The sequence below is a fragment of the Capsicum annuum genome, chromosome 1 (assembly GCF_002878395.1).
Source record: "Capsicum annuum cultivar UCD-10X-F1 chromosome 1, UCD10Xv1.1, whole genome shotgun sequence".
In the NCBI taxonomy this organism is placed as follows: Eukaryota; Viridiplantae; Streptophyta; class Magnoliopsida; order Solanales; family Solanaceae; genus Capsicum; species Capsicum annuum.
In genome coordinates, this window is record NC_061111.1 from 238,360,196 (window position 1) to 238,385,343 (window position 25,148).

Below are 25,148 nucleotides of genomic sequence, written 5' to 3' on the forward strand. Positions count from 1 at the left end.
AAATGGTTTAGTGTAGTTACTTGAAAGGTGAACTTGTGTTTTGAAATTAGTTAAGTGTAATCACTTGAAAATGTGAATTCATGACTTGAAATTGGTTTAGTATTGATACTTGAAATGTGAATTCATGACTTGAAAATGGTTAGACTTAGTCACTTGAAATGTGAATTAAAGAGTTGAAAATGGTCAAGTGTAGTATTTTGAAATGTGTACTAGTCACTTGAGAAGTGGATTAGCGACTTGAAAATGGTTTAGTGTAGTTCTTGAAAGGTTAACTTGTGTTTTGAAATTAGTTAAGTGTAATCACTTGAAAATGTGAATTAGAGAGTTGAAAATTGTTAAGTGTAGTGTTTCAAAATGTGCACTAGTGGCTTCAAATTGACCAAGTGTAGTCACTTGAGAAGTGAATTAGCGACTTGAAAATGGTTTAGTGTAGTTACTTGAAAGGTACAGTTGTGTTTTGAAATTAGTAAAGTGTAATCACTTGAAAGTGTGAATTCATGACTTGAAATTGATTTAGTTTAGTCACTTGAGAAGTGAATTAGAGAATTAAAAATGGTTAAGTTTAGTGTTTTGAAATGTATACTACTGGCTTCAAAACGATCAAGTCACCTCCACCTCCACCTCCACTTCCACCTTCTCCTCTACCTCCTCCTATAGAATAAGATATTGATGCAGATTTGATTGGTCTAGTTCCCAAAGATACAGACATACTTGGTAGAGTGTTCATCGAGCCTGATGAATTTTCGTAAGTTTATTTTTCAATTTATAGGTTTATTCTTTTTCATTAATAAAATATTCAAGCTTACATACTTATTATGTTATTTACAGGTGGTATTCCGCATCAAAAGAAGTTAATGAGGCTGTAAGGGAGAGTGTTATGAGACTTTTTACATATCCTTGGTACGAGTGGTGGGACATTCCAATAGTCTCTAAACTAGCCATGTTTCAAGAGTTTAAGGTATATTAGATTTAATTATTATTTAGTTAACTTTAATATATATATATATATATATATATATATATATATATATTCTAGTCATATAAAATCATATAACACTAGTCAATTGATTTTCAGACAATGTGTTGTTGGTTGGTAAAGCACGATCAGGCTATTTCTATAATTTTTGAGAGACATGCTGTTATGTCATATCAAATTGCACATCTTACGCGTGCCTTGACACAGGCCGCTGCTCCTGATTCAAGTAGCGAAGAGGAAATAGAGAGTGATAAGGAGTTTGTTGGGGCTACTCCTTAATGTTGTTAGACTTGACTTTTAAATAATTTTTAGATATTTTTTAACTTATCTTTTAATTAGTGAAAAATCTTTAGGAGTGTTTAAGTATTTTGAATGTTGTTGGATTCATTGTTTAAGTGTTGTTGATTTGAATTGCTTAAATGATTTGTTGATGTAATGTGTTGTATGATTATTATGATAATGTGTGTTGCATTAGGGATGAATATATTGAATTGCCATTTTATTTGGCAGGTGGGATGCTGAAAATGCAGATTTTTGCATCCAAAAAAAATGCAAAAAAGTGACGTCGGTTGTCGCTTTTTATTTGTTATGAAGAACAAAAAGCGACGATCAACGTCGCTTTTTTAATTATTATGAAGAACAAAAAGAGACGAACAACGTCACTTTTTATTTATTATGAAGAACAAAAAGTGACGATTGACGTCGCTTTTTTTAAAAATAATATTTTATTTTTCTCAAATTACGATGAATAGTGTCATTTTTTCTGAAAAAAACTTTTTTCTCAATAAATCGACGATGTTCGTCATTTTTTGTTCATCATGTGTTCTTCACTGAATAACAAAGCTTTTTCAAAAAATAACTAAGTTTTTCGCCTAAAAGCGACGTTGTCCATCGACAAAAGCGACGAGACCGTCGATTTCAAAAACCAATGCCCCTTTTTGAAATGAAAAAAAAAGCGACGGATTTTTGTCGCTTTTTCCCCAAAAACCAACGCTGGCTGTCGCTTTTTGGCATTTTTTAGCAGTGTCACATTCTTCTCGAGATGTCAGTCTAGGATAGATGGTTTTCAAGTGATGGAAATTCTTGTTATTTTTGTGGAGGACACCACTTTGTGGCTTATCGTCCAGATTTTTATGAAAGTGTGTGGACGCAACCTTCACAATATGATGCGGATAATTCGAGAAAGTCTGAGTACTTGAAAACTGATATTGTGGAAATTATTAAGGAGACACCACTACCACTATGTCTATAGTGGCTAAGCAAAGAAATACACAAGAATCGTAGCCACTTGATTGTCATCATAATCTTGAGATTGAAATTGAGAAGGTGAATAAAAGTGAGTGTGTAGTAGATTGTGTAAATTATGAAATAGAATTTGTTGGGCCACATTCGAAGCATTTTTCTACATTATGTTTAGATGATATCTTGTCTATGGAATCATCTAAAATAGTGAAAGAGTGTGAAGATGAGGAACACGAATTCTATATTCTTGATTTTACACCAGATAAGCAATATAAAAGCACACCTTACCTCAAGGCCGGGTGGTTTACCATGCACATCCCATTACTCAGTTCCTTAATATTTGTACCACCATCCTATGAGCGAGGCAAAAAAATAGATGCGAGGTTGGGGGTGAAATTCATATCCTCAAGGTGGAGAATAAGTTGATTCGGCTCTGCCATGACACTAAATTAGGAGCTTCTTGGGAGGCAACCCAAGCTAAGGTATGTTTTTTTTTTTAGTTTTCATTTCACATAGTTTTTATTTTTGGTTGAGTCACAGGTTAATGGGAAGTATGAGTACCATAAACTTGAGCTTGAAGTATGACAAAGACTGAGTATGGGGTCCCACGAATCTCATTTATGCAAAAGATGCCTTTAGTTAGGCCTAGAGGCCTCAGGGAGTATTTTTATCTTTTTGCTTTTAAATTCACTTTGGTGTTATATTTTATTACATGATGCAAGTGGATTTGTTTGAAAAAAGCATGTTGAATGAGTGAATTACTATTTTTGAGACACCTAGGCTCTTGTTTTTGACTCTTGTTCTTGTTGTCTTAAATTGGAATTCGTGCTATTGTTTGGTTGGGAGTCTATGATGATCCTATTAAGTTGAGCATGTGCCATCTACGTGTGAGGTATTTTGTATATTCCTTGTTCCATATGATGTCTAGAACTTGCCCGGTGTGTGTGGGTCAACACTTTGGAATGTACTGAGTATGTGAGGGTGCATGTAACAATGTAAATATCATCATCAATTTCATGAAAATATGCATATGTACAATGATGGCTCATTTGGCTTGAGTTAGATTGAAACATATTTTTCATGATCTCATCGTAAATAAATCATATGATAAAAACCTCATAAATTATCATAAACAACTCAACTCTTCAACTCAAGACTCAGAGTGACTCTGTAATTCAAGAAACTTGACTCTATGGACATAGGAGGTTCTTATAACCGACATAAACCATGTGAGCTACATGAAGTCGAACGTTTTACCCTCCTAAGGAGAGAACCCCATATTGGCGGGAGCGTCGTACTTTTTCCATGGAGTACAACCTAAATTTAGTGATCACAATCTCATACTTGGCCTCCGGCCCATAATTATCAATATCAATCCTACGGTGGCACATCGTTTTGAGAAAAATGCCACATTTCCTGCTCGTTGCTAAATACTACTCCCAGACATAAGCTCAGAACGCATTAGGAAATCCACCACAAACATCAAAAGGGTCTATCATGAAGACCAAATCAAATTTCTTTCTCATTTATCAAATCATAATCAATTTGTGGATTCCTAACTCGACTCAAATCAAATCAATCTTTCTCAATAGCAAAATGTATCAATTCATTAAGTCATGGCAACATCAATAGCTTTGAGGAAATATCAAGACTCATTGTAACAACTCAATTCTCATTAATCAATATACTCAATAATCCAATTTGTCATAAGAAAGCTTAAAGCTTGACACATATCTTGAAAGCACTTGAAATACCAACTCATGGTAGAAACATGAAATTCACAATATTAAATATCAAGTCATTACTTGGAAATTGTAAAATAATCATGTATAACAAAGCTTGAACAATTTATATTCTCATAATCTCATGATGAAGTAATTTGGGTATAAACCCACTTGCAAAATCATATGAATCCATAATAAAAATCAAAGCTTTGAGCACAAGAAAAAATTGCTTTTGTTCAAAATCCCACACACCTTAATCTTTGAAATTGGTTGAACTCTAGTGCTTGAGACTTTACTCACACTTGTAATAAAAAAATTCTTGAAGCCCACTCTATGAGGAACTTGATTCTTGAAGGAATCTTAAAGATTTATGGATGATTTTTGGAAGATTAATTTCCTTAAATAAAACCCTAAATATATTTCTTAAGAGAATTGGAAGAGATAAATGAAGAAATTAGGTTTTGGATGAGGATTCTCATATATATAGAGGTCTCCAAAAATGGGAAATGACCAAAATACCCTAGAAAAAATCGTTCATCAATTGCTGAAAAAAATAGCTGAAGACATTCGTGACAAGCCGTCAGGCCCGTGATAGGCCGTCACTTATTGTCATCACAAAAAGGGTGGATTTTATGATTTTCGGCTTAAGGTTGACGATATTTTGTGACAAGCCGTCAAACTTGTGACAAGCCGTCACAAAATGTCATCACAAAAGGTTGGATTTTGTGACTTTCTGCCTTAAGGTGACGATATTTTGTGACAAGCCGTCAGGCTTGTGACAAGTCGTCACAAAAAGTCATCACGGATTTTCCAGGCTGACACGCTGGAGTAAAATGAGCATAACTCTTTGCTCCAATATCGGATTTTGACAAAATTGGTATCGTTGAAAATATAATTCAATTATATATCTTTTGGTAGGTCATGAGCTCAATAATTCGTAGTACAATGGGAGATATGCTTATTTGAAGTTGACTATGCCAAAATCCTTCTCAATAATTCAATCAGTTAAGAATGTTTTGATTCGCCCTATCGTTAGGACATCTTTAAGGCCTTAATATACATCACCCTTGACCAAAAAACAACCAAAACACTATAATTTATTTCTCTTGGGCTTGACTCATGGCGATACTATTGGTTAGAACTCGCGGTATTACAATATCTCCCCCTTAGAAACATTCATCCTTGAATGTTGCCAGATAGACGAAGAACAAGAGAAAAATGAGGATGTATAGCTGGAACAACTCACTCAAAAGACTTACTTCACTCTATACCTTCGAATACTATAGAAAATGCACAAATTCGTGATTAAAGTAGGCACACTGTTGAATCTTTAATAAGAAGGGGGTGGAATTAAGAAAGAATGATACCTTCAGCTCGCTCCGAACTCACAGAAAAAAGGTGAGGGTAGTTGGCTCGCATATCAGCTTCGGCTTCCCAAGTAGCACTCTCAAGAGATTGATTTTGCCAAAGAACTTTAACTAAAGGAACTTCTTTGTTCTCTAACCTACGGATCTGAAATCCAAAATCTCAACCAGAATCTCGTCGAATGAAAGGCTATCCTAAATATCTAAGCTTTTGGAAGAATCAACCACGACAAAATCATCAAGATATTTCTTAAGCATAGAAACATAAAATACAGGATGAACTCTAGACCACTACGTTGGTACATCCACTTCATAAGCTACTTTCCCAACATGGCTCAGAACCCTATATGGACCAACTTAATGGGGACTAAGCTTTCCCTTCTTCCCAAATCTCTTGACCCCTTTCATTTATGAAACCTTCAAGTACACCAAATCATTAACATTAAACTCAAGATCTTTTCTTCTCACATCCGCATACGACTTCTGACGACTTTGAGCGATTTTCAATCTTTCTCGAATCAACTTAACTTTTTCTATAGCCTCAAACACAACATCCGTTCTAATCACAGCTGCTTCTCCTACTTCAAACTAACCTATGGGCAATCTACATCTTCTCCTATACAAAGCTTCGAACGGGGCCATCTGAATACTAGCATGGAAACTATTATTATATGCAAATTCGATCAATAGCAAGTGCTCATCCCAACTACCTTTGAAATCAAGCGTACATGCCCTCAACATGTCCTCCAAAGTCTGAATAGTCCTCTCAACCTGACCATCAGTCTACGGATGAAAAACAGAACTTAGATGAACTTGGGTACCGAGACCCTTCTGAAAATCCCTCCAAAACTGGGAAGTAAACTGAGTACCCCTATCAGAGATGATAGCCAAAGGAACTCTATGCAATCTGAATAACTCATGGATATACAATCTAGAATAATCCTCAGCTGTATAAGACGAATGTACTGGCAAGAAATGAGCTGATTTAGTCAACCGATCTACGACAACCCAAATTAAATCATGATGACGACGAGAAGGAGGCAACCCAATTATGAAATCCATATTCACTTCTTCCCACTTCCAAGTAGGAATGCCAAACTCTTGAATTACACCACCGGGCCTCTGGTTCTCTACCTTAACTTGTTGACAAGTAGAACACTTTGCCACAAATCCTACTATGTCTGTCTTCATACTATTCCACCAATAGATTTCCCACAAATTGTGGTACATATTGGTAGCATCGGGATGAATAGAATATCTCCCACCATGCGCTTTACCCACAATTCTCTGCCTTAAATCATCAACATTCAAAACACAAAGTCTGCCTTACAATCTCAAAACACCATCTCCCCCTTGGGAGAAAACCTCTACCTTCTGTTCCTTAACTGACTCCTTCAGTCTGACAAAACTAGGACCCCCATCCTACTTCTTTTTTACCTCCAAGACTAAAGAGGACTTGGAACTACTTTGAACTAGCATACTCCCTTCAGCGGAATCAAGCAATCAACACCCAACCTAGACAAATGATGCACATCATGAGCTAATTCTTTCTTATCATTCTCTACATGAGCTATGCTGCCCATAGACAACCTGCTCAGAGAATCTGTCACAGCATTGGCCTTGACCGGGTGATACATCATACTCATATCGTAGTCTTTTAGGAACTCTAACCTTTTTATTTGTCTAAGGTTCAACTCCCTCTGAGTAAACACATACTGCAGGTTTTATGATCAGTAAACATATCAATATGAACACTATAAAAATAATGTCTCCAAATTTTCAAAGCAAAAACTACAACTGCTAATTCAAAATATTGGGTTGGGTAATTCTTCTCATGAGGCTTCAACTATCTAGAGGCATAAGCTATAACTTTACCCCTCTGCATCAACACACAACCTAGACCAACTCTAGAAGCATCGCAGTACACTGGGGCTGAAGTGAGTCGAGTCTTCAACTCTTGAAAACTCTTCTCACAAGCATCTTTCTACTGGAACTTAACTTTATTTTGGGTCAACCGGGTCATGGGAGACGCGATAGAAGAGAAGCCCTCAACAAAACGACAGTAATAACCAGCTAGACCCAAGAAACTCCTGATATCATATGAGGAGGTAGGTTTAGGCCAATTCTTGACAGCTTCTGTCCTTTGAGGATCAACTCTAATACCTTCAGATGAAACAATGTGACCTAGAAAAGAAACTAACCTAAACCAAAATTCATACTTACTAAATATAGCGAATAATTGATGAGCTCTAAGGGTTTCCAACATGATTCGAAGATGATTTGCATGGTCATCCTTACTTCGGGAATATACAAGAATATCATCTATGAACACAATAGTAAAAAAATCCAGATACCGCTTGAATACTCGATTCATAAGATCCATGAAAGCCACTGGAGCATTGGTTAACCCAAAGGACATGACAAGAAACTCAAAATGACCATAGTGGGTTCGGAAAGCTATATTTGGAATATCTCACTCTCTCACTTTAAGCTGATGATAGCCAGATCTAAGGTCTATCTTTAAGAAATAACTTACACACTGTAGCTGATCAAATAAATCATCGATTCTAGGAAGAGGGTACTTGTTCTTAATAATCACCTTGTTGAGTTGATAGTAGTCAATACATATACGTAATGTACCATCTTTCTTCCACACAAATAGAATAGGTGCACCCCATGGGGAAATACTGGGTCTGATAAAGCCTTTTTCTAAGAGATCTTTGAGTTGCTCCTTCAACTCTGTAAGTTTTCAAGGAGCCATACGGTATGGAGAGATAGAAATAGGCCATGTGCCGCGAAGAAGATCAATCCCGAATTTTATTTCTCTAGTAGGTGGGACCCCTAGAAGGATTTCCGAGAAAACATCGGGAAACTCATTAACAATGCTAACTGACTGAATAGTCGGAGTCTCAGACTTGAGGTCTTTAACTCAAACAAGATGATAGATGCAACCCTTGGAAATCAACTTCTTAGCTTTGAGGTAGGATATGAAATGGCTCTTCAAAGTTACAGAACTCCTAGACCACTCAAATACTGATGTGTTAGGAAACTGAAACTTGACCACTCGGGTACGATAATCTATAGACGCATAGCACGAGTGAAGCCAATCTATACCCAGAATGATGTCAAAATAAACCATATCTAGCTCAATCAAATCAGCACATATGACCCGATAAAGGACAGTAACAAGACACTTCTTACACACTCGCTTAGCAATATCAGACTCTCCTACCGGGGTAGAAACCAAAATATGCTCAGGAATCTGTTCAAGGTCCATCTCAAAATTTATAGCAACTAGAGATGTCACATAAGAGAAACTCGAACCGGGGTCCATCAATACATACAAATCAAAATGAAAGACACGGAGCATACCAGTGGTAATATCTGGAGAATCCTCCTGCTCCTGGTGAGGTGGTATAGCATAGAAGCAATTCTGGCGCAAACCGCCAGCAGTATTAGAAGAGGTACCCTGAGGAGAAACTAAATGGACTACAGGAGTGGGGGAACTAGTAGCTTGACTCTGGGAACGAGCATCTCGACTCCCCTGTCTAGCATACGGACAATCTCTAAGTTGGTAGACCAACTTTCCACAACCAAAGCAACCTCTCTAATCAACAAAACACTCGCTTAAATGATCTCTACCACACTTGGCACATGAAGGAGGACGAGGTCTGTTACTTACACTTTCCTGAGACTTGGATGGGATAGACCTGTTCCTCTTCTCCTGCCTGCTTCTAGGTGAAGGAGCACTAACTGAGAAAGGCGCGGGCATAAATGGACGTCTCTGGAATTGAGGGCAGTCCCCTCTATAGAATCTGGACTAACCAAATCCATGCTGCTCTGATCTAGCTCTTTTATTCCCTCTTACTCTCTCCCTCTCTTTCACCTTATCAGCTTCAATATATTGGGCATGTATCATCAATCGAGAAAGGTCCATCTCCCTATTAAGCATAGCAAATCTATACTCTTTCACAACGTAACTCGACACACCGATCACGAACTTACTCATGATGCTCCTGGAGTCAGCCATCATACTAGGTGCATATTTGGAAAACTAATTGAATATAAGGGAATACTCCTTAACAGTCATGGAGCCTTGTCTCAAATTCATGAATTCCTCTATATTTGCTTCCCTCATCTTAAGAGGAAAGAATCTGTGCAAGAACGTATCCTGGAATAACTACCAAGTCATGGGAGCGGCATCCTCCCCTCTACTTTCCCTCCATATTTCCACCCAATCATATGCAACATCTTTTAATTGATTGACAGCTAATTCAACACTCTCTTTCTTAGTCACGTGCATAATTTGGGTGATCTTTCTCACTTCATCCAAGTACATCCGTGGGTCTTCACCTAGATTCGACCCATAGAACTCAGGCGGATTCATCCGCATAAAGTCGCAAACTCAAGCTGCAGCAAAATTATTCTGTTGCAGAGACAGAACAGTAACCTGGGTGCTAACTTGAGTATTGGCGGTAGTTACCTGGGCTAGCGCCTGAAAAATAGCCCAGAATTCTGCATGTGACACATGCTCATTCAGGGGATTAACGGGTTGAGGTTGCTCGTTGTTTCTACGAGCTCAATGAGGAGGCATTTTATTTTATAAGAGAGCATGAATTAATAGTAGAGAGAAACAGTCATTGGCACGATAGACTTTTGAAAAAAAGAAAAGACTTTTCCTAAAATGTCCCATAGCCTTTTGCTCATAGATATGGTGCGCTACACACCGATGATCAACACTCTACGTAACGTGACTTATCAGAATCCCTAGGACTCTTTAAACCTTAGGCTCTGATACCAAGCTTGTAACGCCCCAAAATCTCATCCCAAGAAGTCACACGATAACTCACTTTGACAATAGTAATGCTAATATAAGAGAGAATGACATATCATAAACATACTGGAATAAGATAAGAAACTATCCTGTACAATCCAAAATACTGAAATTTTGTACACACCAACCCTTTAGTCTGACAAAGCCTCTATACATCAAAATCAAGGAGACATTGGGACAAACCCCCAACTGACTCAAACAGTACTGAAAGCCATAACAACAAAATGGTATCACAAAAATATAAATACGATCCTCGAAACTTGAGGACTCATCACTGAGCAGATGAAAAGAGGCACCCAAATATCGCTAACGCAGCTGAGTACCTGAACCTACATTACGAGAAAATGTAGCCCATAGGAAAATATATGGGTCAGCACTTTAGAATGTACTGAGTATGTGGGGGTGCATATAACAATGTAAATATCATCATCAATTTCATGAAAATATGCATATGTACAATGATGGCTCACTTGGCTTGAGTTATATTGAAACATATTTTTCATGATCTCATCGTAAATAAATCATATGATAAAAAACTCATAAATTATCATAAACAACTCAACTCTTCAACTCAAGACTCGGAATGACTCTGTAATTCAAGAAACTTGACTCTATGGACATAGGAGGTTCTTATAACCGACATAAACCATGTGAGCTACATGGAGTCCAATGTTTTGCCCTCCTAAGGAGAGAACCCCATATTGGAGGGAGTGTCGTACTCTTTCCAGGGAGTACAACCTAAATTTAGTGATCACAATCTCATACTTGGCCTCCGTCCCACAATTATCAATATCAATCCTACGGTGGCATGTACTACTCCCAGACATAAGCTCAGAACGCGTTAGGAAATCCACCACAAACATCACAAGGGTCTATCATGATGACCAAATCAAATCTCTTTCTCATTTATCAAATCATAATCAATTTATGGATTCCTAACTCGACTCAAATGAAATCAATCTTTCTCAATATCAAAATGCATCAATTTATTAAGTCATGGCAACATCAATAACTTTGAGGAAATATCAAGACTCATTGTAACAACTCAATTCTCATGAATCAATATACTCAATAATCCAATTTGTCATAATAAATCTTAAAGCTAGACACATATCTTGAAAGTACTTGAAATACCAACTCATGGTAGAAACACGAAATTCACAATATTAGATATCAAGTCATAACTTGAAAATTGTAAAATAATCATGTATAACAAAGCTTGAACAATTTTTATTCTCATAATATCATGATGAGGTAATTTGGGTATAAACCCACTTGCAAAATCATATAAATCCATAATAAAAATCAAAGCTTTGAGCACAAGAACGAAAGAATTTCTCTTGTTCAAAACCCCACATACCTTAATCTTTGAAATTGGTTGAACTCTAGAACTTGAGACTTTACTCACACTTGTAATAAAAAAAATTCTTGAAGCCCACTCTATGAGGAACTTGATTCTTGAAGGAATCTTGAAGATTTATGGATGATTAATTTCCTTAAATAAAAACCTAGATATATTTCTTAAGAGAATTGGAAGAGAGAAATGAAGAAATTAGGTTTTGGATGAGGATTCTCCTATATATAGAGGCCTCCAAAAATAGGAAATGACCAAAATACCCTTGCAAAAATCGTCCATCAATTTTTGAAAAAAAATAGCTGACGACATCCGTGACAAGCCGTCAGGCCCGTGATAGGCCGTCACGAGTTGTCATCACAAAAAGGGTGGATTTTATGATTTTCGGCTTAAGGTTGACGACATTTTGTGACAATCCGTCAAACTTGCGACAAGCCATCAAAAAATGTCATCACAAAAGGTTGGATTTTGTGACTTTCTGCCTTAAGGTGATGACATTTTGTGACAAGCCGTCAGGCTTGTGATAAGTCATCATAAAAGGTCGTCACGGATTTTTCAGGCTGACATGCTAGAGTAAAATAAGCATAACTCTTTGCTCCGATATTGGATTTTGATGAAATTGGTATCATTGGAAAGCTAATTCAAATAAATCTTTTGGTAGTTAATGAGATCAATAATTTATAGTACAAAGGGAGATATACTCATTTAAAGTTGACTATGCCAAAATCCTTCTCAAGAATTCGATTGGTAAAGAATGTTTTGAATCGCCCAATCGTTAGAACATATTTAAAGCCTTAATACACATCACCCTTGACCAGAAAACAACCAAAACACTATAATTTATTTCTCCTGGGCTTGAGTCATGGCGGTACTATTGGTTAGAATCTCGGGGTATAACATTGATGAATGTGGGTGATTTGTATGATGTCTTATATTGAGCAATATGCATGAGTTTTCCATGTATTGAGTAAATTCTTGAGGCTAAGATGTTTTTGAGTAGGATTCTTGAGCTTTCAATTTTGTATAACATGCTTAGTGTTGTAATCTTGTATTCTATGTAGTCATTATAGATCTATCTTGAATTTCTTGTATGTAGTAGAAATGTGAAATCTTTAAAGCTCATGATGCTTTTAGTTAAGATTTGTTTGAGGATGAACAAGACTTTAAGTGTAGGGTGTATTTAAGCATTCTAGCGCTACTATTCTAGCCTATTTAGCCTTTTTTTGAGGATGATTCATGTTAATAATGGGTTGATAATGATATAAATGAGAATTTATGTTTCCATGTATGCATTTACAATGTTTAATGGTGATTTCACATGAGTTTTGATTCAATTTGAGCATTTACAGTTCAACGGAGAAAACTAGTGTAACTAGCTTGAGCTAGGTATTTTTCTAGTCTATTGTGTTGGGTTCTAATGTATTTTAATGAGTTAATAAGGTTTTTATTATGTATTTATATGTGAAACAACTTAGTTATAATGTTCATGGGTCAATTGGATCAAGAAAAGAGTCAAAACACTAAGTTAAAGTTCAATGTGAATTTAGCCTATGCTTAGCTCGTGTTTCTAGTTCATCGTTGAGGATGTTGTGTTTTTTTGAGCTCTAAATTGTTGTGTTTAATTCTATATGATTCTTGATTTATAGAATATAATGATATATTAGTATTTACAAGCTTCAAATAAAGTGAAAACAACTAAAAAAGGCTTGGAATGGATCACAGAAGCACAAAACACAGCTTGACGCCAATTTGGACACCTGAAAAGTATTAGGAGAGTGTGGGCATGTGAGAATGATTAATGGTGTGTGAGACATATAAATGGATTCATAAGGCACCCAAAATAATGAGCCAATGCGAGTTAGACACGTCAAGTCGATGTAACCAACGCAATAATCAACGCGGTGCGTCACTAGGTTCGCAGACAACTAGAAATTGTTTCCTTGTTCAACAAGGCATGGGCTATTTCTTTCACTATAAATAGGACATTATTCAAACTTTTTGCTAAATTTTAGACATTCTTGGAATATATTGGAGGCTACACAATTTCTTTTTAGGGTTTTTATCATTCTTTTATTTTAGTTTCTTTCATGGTTTGTATCATCAATCCATGAGATTGAATGATGAATATTCCCATTAAAGGCTAAAACTCCCTTTCTGGGGTAAAGGACAAGATCATGACTACTTTTATTTTAAATTAATTTTGTTTAAATTGCTTGTTATTATGGTTGTTTGTTTATTCTTGTTTTAACTATTTTGAGGATTGATCACCCTTAGAATACATCAATTGTCAAACTTGTGATCTCGGGAGAGGGAATAGGGGGATAGAACATGGGAATAAGCAAAGTATGGTTCTTGTTTCATTATAAAATAAGAGATTTGAATTAGTATCTAGGACAGAGATGTACTTAAATACCTTACTTGATTCACATGTAGGATGATATTTGTAAAGAACTTAAGTGAACTATTACATCCCCGCTCAACGATGTAGTTGTAAGATTCAACTTAGGTAAAGGATAATGGTTAGGAAACCATGATCATGTAATTATACCTATGAATCAACAACCAAGATAAGCGATTTAATGCATGAAGTTCAATAACATAGTATGATTGGTCTTAAGCCTTAACCCTGGGCTTCTATCCATTGATTGTCCTAATTAGTCATTACTTTTTCGCATTAGTTTAGTTTCTTTTTAGTTATCAATTCTAAAACTCTATTTGTTACTCTTTTCAATTTGTTAAACTAGAATTGGATAGGCAACGAACGAAAGTCCCTGAGATCGATACTTAGGCTTTCTTGAAGTCACTTTACTACTTGATAAGACCACGTACACTTGCGTGTGCGCTGTCATGTATGAAAATGGTACAAAATTTAGTATCCACAGTTTAGTTTAACCAACACTATCAACATATATGATTTATACAAAATTTGGTTCCTCTTAACCTGATTCATACAACCATGAAATAAATGCATACATAGTACATATAATGAAATTCAAGCAAAAAAACTTAATAAAGAAAACGAAATTCAACCCCTGAAGGAAATGATTCATACAACGATGAAATTAATGGATAATAAGAACATGTAATAAAATTCAAGAAAAAAATTTTCATAAAATGGATGGAAATCGAACCCCCAAAGGTATAAACGTTTGAGAGATAACAAAGTTGATACTGAAATAATACTCAAAATGAAGAAAATTATTTATGAAGATGAATATGAAAAAAAATTAGTTAAGATGAAACACGTGAATTGACAAATAAATATTTTCCCAATAAAGTTGTTCTGGAAAAACATGAGAGGTTTTTTTTATAAAAGGTAAAAATATAATAAATGTAGTATAATGTTTAGCATATTTTACTCCTTCCATAATTATCAACACATCTATTTATGAGAGATGAATACAAATTCCTAAAAAAAGGAGTTAAATATTCTTTAAAAAATTATTTATCAATTTTTTAAAATAAAATAAATAAATTATTTTTTTAAAAAACTTGCTACAACTTGCAATTAGAAAGTTAATAAAACAATTATCTAAAAGTGTTGCTACAACTTGCAATTTTCACTCTAATAAATGTATAGGGGATAATTTCACTTTAGGTCTATAATCTAATCTATATCTATTCTATAATATATTAAAAGTGTGAAGGGTCTTAGAAATATTGTTTGAACTTTTTGCTCTTCATTAAAAGTGCTTGCTTTAGACAAAATTGTCTTTTCGCTATTTTTTCCTAATATTTAAGAGTTAAATTAAATATATTTATGATAAAAACTTTCCTTATTAGAAATCATTAGAATTTCAATATTTTTTCCTAATCTAAAAGTTGAAAATTAATTAAATATATTTTTGATAAAGCCTTTGTTATTAGAAGTCATCAAAATTAATGATAACTAACAATTTTTCATTAGTTTAAGAACTTTAAATCAACTAAAGTTGATTCTAAGAAGATTTGAAAAATGTAGAAATAAATATAAAACTATTAGAATAAGAAAAATTTAAGAAGTACCGGATTTTTAAAGTTTTAAGTACATAATAAGAATGTAATCAATGATTTTGTAAAGATTTGACTTTAAAAATAAGGAAAGATTTTAAATATATATAAAAAAATAATTGTAACACAAATATAGTTTAAATTGATGCGTCTTTCCCAGCCTGTGGCACAAGGGAAAGAGGTACTATATGACAAATGCAAAAGCAATGATTCATCAACCACTTGAAACTTCTGGTGGTAAAACATATATGTGTACATATTTATGTTTACATTATTATATTAAAGTGTGGAAGATTTTTAAAAAGTAATTTGAACTTTTACACTTTATTAAAAAATTTATGCAATAGACAAAATCATTTAATTTTAAATAATTAAAGGTTATACACGCGAGGCAAGTGCGGTTAAACTAGTTTTTAATAAAAAGTATTCTACTTATATTTTATATATTATGTTAATTTCAGTTTTTAGAACTGATAAGTTCTTTTTTGTTTTATTTATTGTTCATGCTTTTCTTGAACTATAAGAATTTCCTTAGTATGATGGGAGTTGCACGTAGTTTTTCCTAGAGGACTTATGTTTCTCACCTGCACATAGTGCTCATTGTATTTGTTCTCACTAAGAGAGGGGGTTATAATGTCATTGGCATGCCATATTTCTTGTTGCTATTTTCTTGGTCTCACTGGCCAAACGATGTTAAAAATGAATTGCCTAAAATAGATTACTAGGCAGCCTACAGTGCCATTATAGAGAACATATTGCTTTGTAGACTATTTTTTGGTATACTACTTGTATATAGAGTTTTTAAACTGATGATAAAATTGTTACCTTATAAATTTTTTTAAAGACAGCCTAACATCATCATTCTTTCTTACTAATCAAGATTTAACTAAAGAATTGTACTATAGACTTTGGATCAGTAGAATTACTCATTCTCTTTGATTTTCTAATTTGATGATGCTGGTGATTGTTTTCAATGAGTGGACACGTGAGCAATGGATTATTAAATGTTTTTGTTTTATCACGGAGATTATGGGAGTCTGATTGTGAAACATATGAGTTCTAAAATATATAGAAAGAAATTAGGAGTTCTAAAATCTATAGAAAGAAATTAGGAATTCTAAAATCTATATAAAAAATGATATTATTACAAAGTAATTGACAATTTAAAATATTCAAAAAACATATATTAAAAAATTATCATCAAAGAAAGACTTCTTTGAATCTTGAAATTCAAAAGGCGTCACATAAATTAGGACATGGGGAAATATAGTAATTAGTTATTTTAAATAGACTTAATATAAATACATTTCTTCATAATTAATTAGTTACATTGTTTGCATGATGGAGGTAGAAGATGTGATTATAAGTCGGATAGTAACACATTCTTTCTTTACTTCTTTTAAATTTTCTTAAAAAAGGTCGTATAGTAGCACAAAACAATTACTAGCGTGCATAAACCATATGGTATCATTAGGATTAGTATCATATTTCTCTCTAATTATATATGTGTTGATTGATGGATTTATAACCATTTTTTGGCTATGAGTTGACAATTTTTTGTATGTATGAGAGATGCTTGAAAGTTGAACGTTAAAGGGACATTAATTGAAATACTAACTCTAAATAAGTTAGCGACTACATGTTTATGTGCTCTTTTTATTTTCGAGATTGTTTTGATCGAGCTACAATTATTTATTACAGTAGGAGGGGATATGAAGGGGATGATATTAGTATAGTGATTAGTAATTTACTTTAATTGGTGGCATCAACAAAAAAGCAGGTCGAATCTAGAATTTAAACTCTATATATTGATTCAATTTTCAAGGCTCTTTTATTTAAAAAAAATTATTTTGGTTTCTTATGCTTTGACTTGCTTTTCAACAAGTTTAGGGTTAGTGGGAGTCTGAGAGCATTATGTTTGTCATTGTATTAGACTCATACATTCATTTTCTTGAATCTGATTTTTATTAATTACAATCTATTATTTATTGTGTTTCAATTACCTCATTATTTTGTGCATTGTTTGTTTGAATGCTATTCAGTGCTTTCCTTACTAATTGACATATTTCTTCATTATCATATTTCTTTTTTCGTAGTAACTTCTTAATACGGGGTAGTAACATTGATATCTTCATTGCAGTAATAGCAACAAAGAATAATTTTATTATTAGAAATTCTAATAAATTTTTCACTATGTTGCTGCCTAGGTTTTTTCAAGCACAATTTTCTACTATGAGTTGTCAATTTTTGTATGTATGAGAGGTGCTTGGAAGTTGACGTTAAAGGGACATTAATTGAAATACTAACTCTAAATGATTTAGCAACTATATTTTTATGCGCTCTTTCTTATTTTTGAGATTGTTTTGGTCGAGTTACAATTATTTATAATAGTAGAAGGGCATATGAAGGGGACGGTATTAGTATATTGATTAGTGATTTAATTGGTGGCATCAACAAGAAAGCAGGGCGAATCTAGAATTTAAACTCTATATATGAATTCAATTTTTAAGGTTCTTTTATTTAAAAAAAAAATATTTTGGGTTCTTATACTTTGACTTGCTTTTCAATAAGTTTAGGATTGGCGTGAGCCTTGGAGAATTATGTTTGTAATTGTATTAGACTCATACATGCATTTTCTTGCTTTTGATGTCTATTACAATCTATTATTTATTATGTTTCAGTTACCGTATTATTTTGAGCATTATTGTTTGAATGCTATCCAGTGCTTTCCTTACTAATTGACATGTTTCTTCATTATCATATTTCTTTTTTCATAATAGTTTCTTAATACGGGGTACTAACATTGATATCTCCATTGCAGTGATAGTAGCAAAAAATAGTTTTATTGTTAGAAATTCTAATAAATTTTCCACTATGTTGTTGCCTAGGTTTTTCAAGCACAATAAATTTTTTAGTTTCATTCGCCAACTTAAAACATATATAAGCATCTTTTTACTCCTAATTCATAACTAATAACGTTATCGCATTCTTGACTATAAATATTTTTAATGTGTTCGCTTCAGTTGATTAGTTAGGATTTCAAAATAACCTAATTTAAAATTTTATTGTGCATTATATTAAAAGTAATGTCCAATTAAATTTCACGTGCAACGCACGTACTCTAAACTAGTTATAATACTAATCACGAGAAGCCCGTTCAAAGAAATGACACAACATCTACCCTAAATTAACATTATACGAATAACCATATCAATTAATGCGACATCTTTTGAATTTTGAAATTTAAATAAATTTATGTTTCAGAGTAATTTTTGCATATATTCTTAAATATTTTAACTTATCTATTAATGTGATTTATTATTCAAATATATAATTTTATTCCAAAAATTTAATTCACAATCAAAATTAAACTCTACAAATATATAAATTTGTAAAAACTGTGAAAAGCAAAATTTGATGGGACTATATTACCCTTTTTCATATGACACGGGCATAGTATATGTTATTTTTTGTCTCAATCTATGCAATACAAATAGAATTTAGATAATCAAACATATTTTTTAATATGTTTTTAGAAATTTTAAGTTGTTAACTATTTTGATTTATAATATTTTTTATGTCATTTTCAAATAATATACATTACTCTCCCTGTACAAACTCTTGTTGTACTGATAGTCAATTATATTTTTCAAATAATTTAAGTTTTTAATTATTGTGATTTATAATACTTTTCTTCTATTCCAATTTAGGTGATATTGATATAATTTCGAGAGTCAACCAAATATTTATATTTTAAATTTTTTTAAAGTTGTTAATTATTGTGATCTATAGTATTTTTACGTTTTTTTTAAATATATGACAAAATAATTTTTTTTTAGATATTTTAAGTTGTAAACTATTGTAATTTATAATACTTTTTATGTAATTTTCAAATAATACATGTTACTCTCCTTGTCCAAACTTTTGTGACATTGACAGTCAATTACATTTCTTAAATAATTTAAGCTTTAAATTATTATAAGAAATAATACCCAATTACCTCCTTGAACTATACCCAAAAAGGTTATGACACATCTCAACTTAAAGGGGGTTCTATTACCCCCTGAACTATTTAAAAGTATAATTTTGATACCCTTAGTACCTACGTGGCACATACGTGGCACAACACACTAAAGTGTCCACGTAGGAACACGTGTGTGCCACGTATGTGCCACATAGGCACTAAGGGTGTCAAAATTTCACTTTTAATTAGTTTAGGGGGGGGGGGGGCGGTAATAGGACTCCTTTTAAGTTGAAGTGTGTCATAGCCTTTTTGGGTATAGTTCAGGGGGTAATTGGGTATTTTCTCTTATTGTAATTTATAATGCTTTTTCTTCTATTTCAATTTAAGTGACATAATGCTTATATGACCATAATAATTAATTAAGGGTGATGTATTAAAATCACAATTGAATCAACGAAGCAGACATGACTTAAATGACTCACAATAACTAATTAGAAGTTATATAATAAATTACTATAAAAATTATTTGTGAAATTTTTTTTTAAGTGAGCCTGATATAAGACCTAAGTTAATTTAAAACATCAAGAGTTAGTTTATCATTTTATATTATTATTTTATATTTATTTTACCCTTTTTATTAAATATTATTAATTTTTAATACTTAGATGACTTATAATAATTAATTAGGGGTGATATTTATTAAATTACAATTGAAACAGCTAGAACAGACATGTCGTAAATGCCTATTTTAATTTTTTATTAAATATTAACTTTTTAATATATAAATAGCTTATAAATAATTAATTAAGTGTGATATAATAAAATCATAGAACAAGAAGCTAAATCAGCTGAACCAAATATGTTAACGGCCAACTGCCTGCTTCTTTTTCCTTTTCCTCTTATTAGATAGTAATATGCACTTTTTGACTTTCTGATGAAAGGAAAGAAAACATAGTGAGGAAATAAACATGTTAGTGAATAGTTTCTTTTCTTAGAGTTCTTTTGCTGGATTTGTTTATCAATTAAAATTTTGTGTTAGTTTCTGACTTCTTACTAGCTATGTTATTGTTGTTGTTGTTAGTTTTTGATTTCTAGTTTATTATTAGAAGAGCTTGTTGAATTTCAAAATCATATTTTAACTGATGAAATATTATCTTAAGAACAGTGTCATAGGACGCCTCAAAGTATAATTTTTTTTCTTTTTTTTTTTGTGATTCCAATATTTTGCAATATACTCTGCTAGTGATATATTAGGTTTTTTTTTTTTTTTTTTTTTTTTTTTTTTTTTTTTTTTTTTTTTTTCAAAAATAGAGGATATAGAGTCCTAACATACATCTTCCCTCTCTTTCTGTTGCAGTAGTCTGTGAGATAGGAACTTGAAGAGAATAATGATTCCTATAAGTCACCACATATAAGCTACTTCCTTCATCGCAATGTGTCTTAATTTTTTTTATTGTCTTAGTTTGATACAACACAAAATTTAAGAAGTTAAGTGTTGAAACCATAGAGGTTGCACCACATTGTGAGGGACCAGGTCCCTCAAAACCAGTCACAGGCAATAAAACAGTAATCTAACTAGGAACACAACACAATGCAGGAAACTTTAAAGAACACAAGATTTAACGTGGAAATCCTCTTGCTCAAGGTAGAAAAAATCATGGCTTGCCCTCACAAGCACCCAAAACTCCACTATAATCAAACTCTTGATTACAGACTCCACTGAACCTAACTCTAGGTTCCTCCTACTTGTAGTAATTCTACTACAATCTCAACTTGATAACTCAAGACTCCTTAACACTGCATAACTCTAACTAGTTTCAAGCTTAGGAATTCTACCAAAAGTACTCTCAAAACAAAAAGAAAAGAGAATTTGTCTTATAGAATGAGCAATTCATTTACAGACTCAAACTGGACTCAAGAACATTTTCTATTTCATCACAAACAATAAATGAGAACTTGAGCTATGTTGAATATTTAGTTTTTGCCTTTTTTTCACTCTTCAGTTTTTCGTGTTTACAAAAACCACTTGATAGAGAAGCATCTTTTTCCTTTTTATAGATGAGTGATGATTAGGGTTGAGATGTCAATGGATCAGGTGTCCTAAATAGTATAGGCAACACCTGCGTAGTTTGTTACACAAGAGGACAAAACTATACAGACGCGTGCCAGCTATACCGTAGCCTTGAACATTCAGGGACCTGGTCCCTTGAAGTCAATTTCTCATCATCAAAACAAGATATATAATTTTTCCTCTTTTTTGAGGATGATAAACCAACCACAGAGTTTTGAGCATCAATGCTCATGCTCATTTATCACATTTAATAAGTGTGATTACCACTATTGAAGATGAATATCCACCCTATCATGCAACACCATACTTCCACTACTTAGGGAACTGGTCTCTTTTTGTCAATCTTTATCAAGCTTTAATTACCTCCCTCTATCATCATGCACCATTATTCATTTAGTGAATTTTACATACTTTTCCCTGTCACCATGCCTCTAGATTTTTTCCTCAAACACATCATCACACATATGCACTTGGTACCTGTTCCCTAACATCATTAGTACTATAACACCCCGCATTTTTGAACTAGAAATTGAACTGTTGTTCCTACGTATGTAAGCTCTAATAGAAATTATTTCCAAGTGAGAATAAGTGTTATGATCTTTATCCTCGTGTTTGAAGTGCTTTCGAGGTAAAATATCTTCACAGGAGTCACTTAGAGTGATGTTGAGCTAAGAACCTTTGATTAAGCTAAATCTTGGTATTCGATTTTACAAGGGTCAACTTTGAACGTCTATAACTTTTTATACAAGTAGAATTTTGCATCTTAAGACCCACCAAATTGTAGATAATTGAGTCATCTTTCCAACAATACTAATTTCGGCTTAATACGATAGCCGAGCAAAAATTTATAACTATTTTTGTAAGAGAGGCAGTGAGTTCTTATGATTAACCCGCGTAGCGTGCTCCAATGCCCACCCCTATTTTAAAGCTGTTGGTTCTGAATTTTTAATTGATTTGTAGTCTTTTCTTTCCTTATAACTCTCAGCCCACGACTTATAACCCTCAAAGGGCGTTACTTTTGTCTTATTTCATCAATTAAATATCTCAAAATCCTCTCATACACTCTTAATACAAGATTAATGTTTCTTCACAAGATCATCCCCAAAGATAAAAAATCAAGCTCTTAAGTCAAGATTTCCAAGAAACAAATCAAGATTCGAGTTCTATCCTTCGAACTAAGTAATCTAATGTATGTGGAGCTTTCTTAAACTACACGGGATGGTGAAATTATTTTTAATAATGTTTTAAATATTGAGAAATCATATATTTATGAAGGTCTTTGAATTACATTAAAAAGTTTGCATTGTGAACCCTTCCAATGATATAGAGTTTTGGTCTTGAGGTCTTTCCTTGAACTTGAATTTTACTTGTGTATATATATATGTGTTTTCAATTTTGAAATATGAATTGAGAGCATGAATAATGAATTTTCCTCTCTCATTGTGTTATTTCTTGATTTATAAGTTATGGGTTGCTCAATTGCATGTTTTAACGTATGAACAAAGGGTTTTACTATCATTTATAAACTTGATGTTGGTTGTGTAAGAAAGGGATTTTTTTATTTGTAAATGCTAAATGTGATAATAAAAAAAATTGCATGATTGTTTTGAGAAATGAACCACCATTTGTTGAAATGTTAAAGAGAGAAAATCTTTACATAGTTTGACGTATGTTTTAAAAACTAAACTCTCTTGTATTTTTGGTGGTCAACTAACTTGACTGGATTGAAAGAATGTAGAATATTATGATATGGCTGTGTATATGACTTGCAAGTCTTGATATGATGATACCAAAGCAGATAATGCCATAACAGACTCAAAACAAAATATGATTCAAATTTTTTTCAGAATTTTATTATTTAAAAATGCATGTTTAGAACAGACTAAAATTGGGCTTAAAGAGGGTTAGGTGGTTACCCAAAGAAGGCACGAGTTCAGTTAACTCATTGTCCGAAACTGTGTTTTGCCGATACGTGTTTATTATGTCCCCAAAGAGGGATTATACGTTGACGTAGTTCCCTGTGGAGTATCATAATCAAAAAACTCCAATCTTTGCGGAAAACTTAGGTCTGTGGCTTGACCGTCGAGTCAAGGGCAGATTCCATATATCCCATGGGATTGTAGACTTATAAGGTGTACCACCTACCGCAGAAGTAAGACAAAGATTTTGACTTGAGATTTACAAAAACATTTTTAAAGCCTATTAATAATGCTCATGGATTTTCAAATGTTTTATGATGACCTACCTTTCATGAAATTCTCTCACTTACTTTATATAATAGTATTTTGTTTTGGATTGTTCTGTGTATCAGTATATCTGTATTAACCCTATATATTTCAAGATCTGAGACATAGTCTTGGGGTCCCGCTAAGCAGTATTGGGTTTTCCATAGTTTGTAGTTGGTGAGCCTCTCTTATTTCGAAAGGCCTTGTTGATTTGACATTGTTATTTAATTTTGGTTCATGGTCCGATTGAGGGCCTTGCCTCAATTTTAGATAGATGTTGGTTTCATATTGTTAGATATTTTACAGACTGGTTTCATGTGTTTTTGAGTATTTATGAACTAAATTCTGTATTGTTCAGTTGAAGTCAGAAAATGACCATAATTTCGTTTGTTTTCCTTTTTGGCATTTCATTATAGTATATGAATGGTGTGCATGTTCTCCAGATAGAAAAGTGTGCTCGGGCCTTCGTGGTTCAGGATGTCTGTCGCGGCTAGGGCCTCGATTGGGGCCATGAAAAGCTTGGTATTAGAGCCAGGTTTATGGTCCCAGGGTGTCTGCGAAATTGCATCAGGTAGAGTCCTGTTTATGGGTCTGTAGCACCCCACACATACAAGTAGGAAACTACTAGGATTTTAGTAATATTTCACTTTTCTTCATGTTCTAGGTTGTGCCATTGTGTTGTCCAATTAGAAGTTATCCAGATTCCTTCTTTACTCTGACTTTATTAACTATGTCTTATTGTCGAGTCGGTTCAAGTGCAAAATCTTAGAGTCTAAATGAGGTGGTCCTTTCTAATTGAGTCATAAAAGATAATGAAATGGTACAAAGACTTGATAGGAGTCCATAAGTGCTTTAGAGTGTATTTATTTAAGAGTATAATTTTATCTACATTAATCATGCATTCGAGCCTGAGGTAAGAAGTGTATTCAATCCCTTTCCAAAATTCTTATTTCAGATGTCATTCTTAAGGGTAGTGACATATGTCAGAATGTTGGAATAATATTTCCACCCGAGTAATAGTATGTGTTAAGGTTTCATACTGTAACACCCTGATTTTCTGAACCAGAATGCTACACGGTGCTCATGATCCTGAAGGACCACAACTAATCCATGACTGATATCATTACCTGTATACTGCATAATATATTATAAAATGCGGAAACATGAACATGAAAGACCATAAGGTTCGAACTAAATAAACGTCTGATAGCAAAATGTCTGAAAAAGGTATAACAATACCAAAACAAGTCATAAATACTGAAAATAATGAGATCTGAATATCTAATCTAATATCTAGTCTGAAAGCCTCTAACTAAACTGAATAAGGATTTGAAGGAACATATCTCTAACTAACTCCATCTAGTAACTGAATAGTAAATCTAGCAATAATCATATCGTCCTCGA

At 33.2% G+C, this 25,148-nt stretch overlaps 1 long non-coding RNA gene across 1 annotated transcript; it reads left to right on the forward strand.

Annotated features, from left to right (window-relative positions):
* The first annotated feature begins 212 nt into the window (after positions 1-212).
* Positions 213-1,364, forward strand: LOC107857291. Its single transcript, XR_001670823.2, has 3 exons — positions 213-745; positions 829-958; positions 1,076-1,364. It is a non-coding gene; the product is annotated as an uncharacterized LOC107857291 (long non-coding RNA).
* The last annotated feature ends 23,784 nt before the right edge of the window (positions 1,365-25,148 follow it).